Source organism: Microtus ochrogaster, unplaced genomic scaffold (genome assembly GCF_000317375.1).
Source record: "Microtus ochrogaster isolate Prairie Vole_2 unplaced genomic scaffold, MicOch1.0 UNK112, whole genome shotgun sequence".
NCBI lineage: Eukaryota > Metazoa > Chordata > Mammalia > Rodentia > Cricetidae > Microtus > Microtus ochrogaster.
Window position 1 is genome coordinate 307218 of NW_004949210.1, and position 8186 is coordinate 315403.

The window sequence follows — 8186 nt, forward strand, 5'->3', positions numbered from 1 at the left end:
CCAGCTTTACACAGCTAGCTTTGCCCCGGAAATAATAACACACAAATTGTATTTTTTAAAACACTGCTTGGCCCATAAGCTCTAGCCTCTTACTGGCTAACTCTCACATCTTGCTTAACCCATTTCTATTAATGTGTGTAGCACCACGAGGTCATGGCTTACCAGAAAGATTCTAACCTGTGTCCATCTCGGAGAGGAGAGCTATGGCGACTGCCTGACTCAGCTTCTTTCTCCCAGCATTCTGTTCTTTTTACTCCGCCTACCTAATTTTCTGTCCTATCAAAGGCCAAGCAGTTTCTTTATTTAACCAATGAAATTAACACAAAACAGAAGACTCTCCCCCATCAATCAATAAAATAGAAACACAGTTTGGCTATCGAAACAAGACCTGAAATAGTACAGCACCAAAAGGCATGCTAACATGGAAGTGGTGATCTCATGAGACCCCCTCCATAAACAAAGAACTACAGGCAATTAAGGAATGCTGAGCACATAAGAAATAGTTCTCTGCAGGAATGAGGCCATAAATGGTTGTTGAATACCAAATGGTCAGCCCTGAAATCACACTAAATCACAAGTAACACTAAATGAACTGACATGGTTGTAGTTGTATATTGAGGCTTTTATATAAATATTGTGTATATATGTGTAAAAATAACAGAGAAAAAGAGATCATGATTTAGAATGGGAATGGTGGAGGGGCTCCATGGAAAGGAGTGAAAAGAGGAAAGGAATAAATGAAGAAATGACATAATTATATTTTAATTAAAAATTCATTAAAATTACAATAAAATCATCACTAACAGAAAATATCAAGCAGAGGAATAAATGTAACAGATAAAGGATAAGGTAAAGGTTCATTTACATTCAAACATCACTAAAGAAAAAATAAGTTAACATGACTATAATGTTCAAGAACTTTGTGACACAATCCAGAGACCTAAGGGGTAGAAGAAGGCATTGATAAAAACTAAAGGCATAGCTCATTTGTTTAATGAAATTATTGTCTAATAGACCCCAAATCTTGAGAAGGAAATGAACATCTAACACAAATGGCAATAAAAACTTCATATGGAAATCAAAAGAACTGAAAATAAACATATAGTCCAGATGTCAAAAATACAAAGTAAAGAAAATATTAAAATTTCTAAGAGAGGTACTGGATTATCTTCTAAGATACATAAACAATAGCCATGCTAACTTGGAACGGAGTGAGGGGAGCTCAAGGGGTTCCACCCCTAGACAAAAGAAGTACAGGTAACTCATAACTGTTTAGAGAGGGAGAATTAGCCCCTCTTAAGGCATGAATCTCCTGATATACATAACAAAAACAGATTTCATAGGTGGTATTTATATATTTGTGCCTATATATACATATACATATGTATGTAACAATAATCAAAGTAAAAGAAGCTATTAATTTGCGAGTGAGGGAACCATTAGAGAAGTTGGAGGGAGGGGATGTGGAAGGGAATGGAGGATGGAAAGGGAAGAGAGGAAGTGATGTAATCATATTTGAATATAAAAAATAAAAAGCTGTAAGGGAAAATATCAACTCATTCACAAAAGGTGGAGCTATCAGAATAATGTTAGCTCTCTCATCAGAGCCAGGAAACCATGAAATTGTATATTTCAAGTCTTATATATAAATAATTGCCAACCAAGATTAGTATCTGCACCAAAACTATGGTTTAAAATGACTTGGTGAAATAAGAATGTCTCAAGGCAAACATATACTAAGACAGTTTGGAACTACAAAGCCACTACTGCAGAAAATACTCAAAACAATACTATACACAAAAGCAGCAACACAGTCTCAATTACAAGACTATAGGAAAAGGATAAACTTCATTAGAAGAATAAACAAATGAGCAGTTAAAAAAGAATTCATCCTATCCAATGCAATAAATAAGCCAATCCCTAATGCAATAGTAATTCAATTAGCAATAACATGAAAGAAAAAACTTTAGAAATTAGCGTTCCCATGCTGGGTGGTGATGACTCATGCCTTTAATCCCAGCACTTGGGAGGCAGAGATAGGTGGATCTCTGTGAGTTCGAGACCAGCCTGGCCTACAGAGTAAACTACAGGACAGCCAGACCTGTTAAACAGAGAAACCCTATCTTGAAAAAAAATTAGCGTGCCCATTTCTATTATAACTTTGAGTACAAATGGTTGCAATGGTAATTACCTCAAATTACACATAATACATGTAAGTCTATATGTATACACATACGTTTATAGTTTAAATGAAAGTTTCCCCACTAAGTTGACAGTGTTTCCTCCAAGAGCCACAAACTATCAACAAAAGCCCCAATACCAGGCAAGAGAAGCCTCCTATCCAGTTGTTGGTCAGGGGAGTCCAAGGCTCCCTCCTAACATTATAGGCTATTGCTCCTGCCCTTGTTTACCTCCCAGAGGTGGACCATAAGTCCCTATTGTTGAAGACACCATGCACTTGGGACAGGGGACCCGGAGGCTCGAAGACAGACCTGACTTGAAAGCCTCCACTAGCTTTCATGGTACCAAGAAGTGCCATGCAAGATTCCAAGGAAGAAAACGACCAATAGTCCTACCAGCTATGATGCCTAGGAACCAAAACTGTAACCTCCTATAAAATAAAACCAAATTACACACTTCCAATATCCATACTGTTCCAAAAGGGAGAAATCAACCATAGAGAGGATATATTGTATCAAAGCACGATCAAATCCCATCAGGATAAACCCCAAATCCTCTAACTCCATGTCTGATGTCAAAGGACTTAGACACCTCTGTGCTTCCTGCTATGCTACCTCAACACATTTTCTTCTTTTTACTGGGTCCACTCCCTGTGTGTAGCTCTCCTTGACAGATATTCCACAGCTCTGGCACCTCTAACATCTTTGGTTTCCAACATGTTTCCGGCTTCATGTTTACCTTCAAACAATGGTTTCTCAAGGTTTCCTGCCCTCTCGAGGCCTTCCTGCAGGTACTGCTCTGCCTTATGGGCCAAGCCTCAACTTCTCTCCATGATCTCTTCGATCCTGGAGCTTCGACTTCAAGTGAGGCTGCACATTCCAAAAGTAGCCTCTCCCGGCCCTCACAATGCTGAGCCTGAGCTGCCATCCATGACCTCTTCCTGCCTTCAAAACCACTTGGGAAAGTTTTTGTCTGCCAGGATGAGATGCAGCCTCAGGTCTCTCTGGAGCACAGCTTCTGTGGGCTGACCCCGAGAAAAGTACTCCCAGAAGTGATGTTGGTTTCTTCTTTTTTTTCCTTTCTTGTTTTTTTTATTATTAATTGAAATTTTACATACCAATCCCAGTTCTCACTCTCTTTTTAACTCCTGCTCCCTCCACCTTCCCCCCCACCTCATCCTCCATCCAGTCCTCAAGAGGGTAAGGCTTCCCATGGGGAGTCAACAAAGTCTAGCATACAGTTTTGACACAGGTTTCTTCTTAATCACAGCTTATTCCTTAGCCTCAGCTGACCAGTACCACTGGCTCCAGCAAAGGCAAAGATTTCACTTTAGTGAGTCTTAATTCAAAATGTCACTCTAATACTTCTTATAGAATTTTTCCTTACCAGGAAGTTGACCATTGTTATGACAGACCTGACCATTTTTTTTCCTTTTTGGGGGGGGGGTTTTTTTTTTCTTTGAGGAATATGGAAGACTTTGGGACTTTGGACTAGAAAAGTGGTTAAATGCTGTAAGCAGGCCTTCAAGGGCCATCCTAGTAGGACATGGAAGAAAGTGCTGAGAGCTGTGTGGCTATGGAAGCCCATCTCAAGAGGCTTCGGAGAGAAGCAAGAACTTCAACAGCAATGGGGCTAGAGGCCGTTCTTGTGATATTTTGGGGAAGAATGTAGATTTTTTTTGCCTTTGTCGTAAGAATTTGTCTGAAGTTTAATTAAGAAGGAATGGATTAACTTGTTTGATGGAGGAGATTTTTTTTGAAGAGAGCCGAATATTGACTCTGTTGTGTGGTTATTAGTAATCATTATGCAAGTTTACAATGAAAAGAGCAAGTGAGCCAAAAATGAATGCAAAATGTATACTTTCAAGAGAAAAAGAGCACCAGAAAATTTACTTTTGGAACCAAGCTGGTTCTGAAAGAGATAAAGAGATTAGCTTAAGAAAAGGACAAATCTGCATTGGGATAAAGGGAAGAATGCTCTCAGGGCAAGACTCCCCTCCTAGTACCAACTTCTGCATTGCTTACTTTTCTCTTGGTGTGATAGGACACCGATGACCAAGGTAACTTATAGAAGGAAGGGTTTATTTAGGGGTTATGGTTCCAGAGGAATATCACCTACTTTCATGGCAGCAGACAGGTTGACATGGTGCAGGAGTAGCAGCCGAGAGGTTGTTTTTCCCTTCAAGAACAGGAAGCAGGGAGGCACAATAGAAAGGATGGATTTTGAAATTTTGAAGTATAGTAAAAGTACATCTTTTCTTGGCCATATTTTTACATGCTCTTTTTAAAATCAAATTTCTTTTTTTTATTTTTTTATTTTATTTTTTTCCTTTTTATTTATTTATTTGTTTATTAAAGATTTCTGCCTCCTCCCCGCCACTGCCTCCCATTTCCCTCTCCCTCCCCCGATCAAGTCCCCCTCCCTCCTCAGCCCTAAGAGCAATCAGGGTTCCCTGCCCTGTGGGAAGTCCAAGGAATCAAAAATTTCAAATCTTTCTTTTTCACTTTATACTACTGCTTCTGTCTATAAATCTGACAGAAAGCAGTGAGTAATATCCATGTTAGAGTCTGAATTTTGTGCTATGGTGGACATTCCTCTGAAAAGTAAGTTAGTCCATCACCTTTTAGCTCAGCACTGAAAGTGACTGATGATGTATGCTAAATGCTTCTGAATTCTTTACTATAATCTAAGGATGGTAGCTTTTTGTACATTTCAAATGGGAGTCCTCATTTCTACCTGAAACATTACTAACAGAAACCTTTATTACTCATATTTCTGTTGGCATTTTGGACTTTTGAGCTGCTGCCAAAATTGTCAGTGAAAGTTCATTTATATTGTGCTAGATTTTTGTCGCATGCTCCTCCATGGGCCTGAGATCAGATAACAGATCACAGCGGAGCAAAAAACACATAATGGAAAAAAAAGGGGCCTGGTGACTACAAAACAAGGAGGAGGAAGGAAGCTCCTGCAAATGTGTGGAGAAGAGCTAATGGCAGAAAAAAATTCAATGAAATAGTAACAGAATTTTTCTAATCTCAGGAAAGATATTGACATAAATGTAAAGGAGTCTTGCAAAACTATCAAAATTGCGACTAGAAAGAATTTTCTCAATAGCATATAGAAGTCAAATTTTCTAAATCTCTAAAGAAAAACCCTGGTTACACTTAAAAGTATCCCCTTTAAATGAATGAGATATTTCTCAAAAGCAACTGTACAGGCATAAAGGGACAAGAATAATGAGTCCTAAGCCTTAACACAATTTAAAGCTCAATTAAGAATACTATATACAGTCTAGACATACTGGCACATTCTTGCAATCTCTGAACAGGGAGGACAAGGCAAGGGGATCATGAGTTTGAGGTAAGCTCAGACTGCACAAAGAGATCTTGTTGGGACAAGCAAATGAAATGAATACTATATACACTGACGTTTTATTCAGCCCATAACTACATAAAATTGTACTTTGAGATTTCATCTCATCCCAGTCTAAAGAGCTACAGTAAAAACAATAAAAATAAATGTTGGTGAGGTGTTGGTGGGCTTGCAAATTGATGTATCGTCTCTGGAAATTGGTAAGGCAGATTCTCAAAAAACTGAAACTAAGTCGACAATGTGACCAAGCTATACCACTTGCTTGTGTATTTCTAAAGGACTCAAACCTTACTTCATAATACTTGCGCAACCATGTTCATTGCTGCTGTATTTATAAGAGCTAGGAAGTTAAAAATGTTTGAATGTCCTTCAACTGATGAATGGATAAAGAAAATCATGCAAATTGTTGGTAAATGGCTAGAACTAGAAAATATTATATTGAGCGGGGTAATCTAGATCCAGAAAGACAAACACCACATATTCTCTCTAATCTGTAGTTCCTATCTCCAATCATAATACATGTAGAAAGAAAAATATTCAATGATAAAATGAAATTTAGCATTATCTATTTATAAATACATCTCTACAAAACATATTTCAAGGAAAACTTCAGTATGAAGAGGTTAAGCACATCTAAGAAAGCACAAGGAATAAATGAGTCCAGACCAGCAAATCAAAAGAGGAAAATCCCAGCACCAAAACACCAAAATCACAGGACTCAACAATCACTGCTTATTGAGAACTTGCAATGTCAGTGGTCTCAATCACCAATAAAAAACACAGACAGAATTAGAAAACAGGATCCATCTTTCTGCTGCATACAAGAACACTCCTCAACATGAAGCATAGCCATCAGCTCAGAGTAAAATGCTGGAAAAAAGATTTTCCAAGCATATGTACCCAAAAAGAAAGCTAGTGTAGCTATTTTAATATGTAACAAAATAGACTTCAAAACAAAATTAATCAGAAAATATAGCAAAGGACACTACTTACTTCGTCAAACAAAAATTCTATCAAGAGGATATTGGAATCCTAAGCATTTATGTGCCAAGCTTAGGGAACCCCAATTCATAGAAGAAACACTACTGCAGCTAAAATCACAATTTAAGCTTCACACAGTGATAGTGGGAGACTTCACTACCCTATTCTCACCAAAGGACAGGTCATTCAAATAAAAATGCCCAAAATTGCTGTAGTTAAATAACAACATAAATCAAATGGACCTAGTCATTATTTATAGAACATTTCATCTAAACATAACATACCTTCTTGTCAGCACCTCATGGAACTTTCTCCAAAACTGACTACATACAAGTCTCAACAGACACAAATTCTCAACACATGCAAGAAAATTGAAACAATATTCTGTATCCTATATGACCACCATGGGGGTTAAAGTTAGATAGTAACAAAAAAGAAACAACAGAAAGCTTATAAACTCATGGAAACTAAACAACTTATGACTGAAAACTGGGTCAAAATAGAAATTAAGAAATAAGTTAAAAATTTACTATAATTGAATGAAAATGAAGGCATAACATACCCAAACCTATGAGACACAATGAAAGTGGCCCTAAGAGGCAAGTTAACCATCCATGCTCATCTAATTATAGCTTGTCCTATACATAATGAGGGTCCAAGAGCCTCTAATGATTTCCACAAAGAGTACTTAGAAACTTCTAGACTAGCAGTGCCATGCATGTCCTCCACGGCTCTTAGACAAAGGAGCTCCTTTCTAGAATAGCATTACTGTGGCTGCCACAGCACTTAGACAAAAAGGCACCCTGATGCTACAATACATTTCTCTGAAATATGTGCTATAGGCCCAGTTCTGATCCCTAAGCTTTAAATCAACATCCCAAAGGCAAGGTCTTGTTTTTCTGTCACAAATTACAAGAAAAAACAAATGGGGGTTGGGCATGTTCAGTTTGGGGGCTTCTGTAAAAGTCTGCTTACCTGATTAAGGGATTGCACACGTTGACCATCACAGTTAAGGACCCTTGATAACCTCATAGAGATAACTTACTCCCAGTTGTCAGTGGAGTTTGTCAGTGGAGTTGTCAGTGGAGTTTGATTGGGTAAGCCGTTTTGGTTTTTCCAGGGATTCCCCAACCAGTAGAGTTCACTTTTGTTAGAATTTCTAGGGGTACTCCAGAGGCTAGGGCTATTGCCACTCTCGGGTCATTGTGGAATGCAAGACTTCCTTTAGGCAACTAAATAAATCTTCACTCAACAGGAGAGATGGTCATTGATGGACAACAAGGGATGTATGGTTAAAATTTTAGTCTTTCAATTGACAGAGTGTTTGTGGAGGAAGATGTTATCACTAGGGTGTTCCTTCTACTCCTACTATATCTGTAAATTATGATGATGGAATTCCAAGGAAAGAGGTAAGGCTTTAGTGAATGACCCAGTAGCAACAAGCTAGCTAATTTTCTTACCTGCAACATATCGAGCAATCTAGGTTTCTTCAGCAGAGAACAAGCGGGAGCTGCACTCAGCCTATTCCCACAACATCCTCAGTCATTGTTAGGAATTGGTTCACTCATATACTAAGAATTTGGACAATACACCGTCCAATGCTAGGCTTTGAGTTTATACATACTGGGCATTACTTCAGTGGCGGGGGTGGG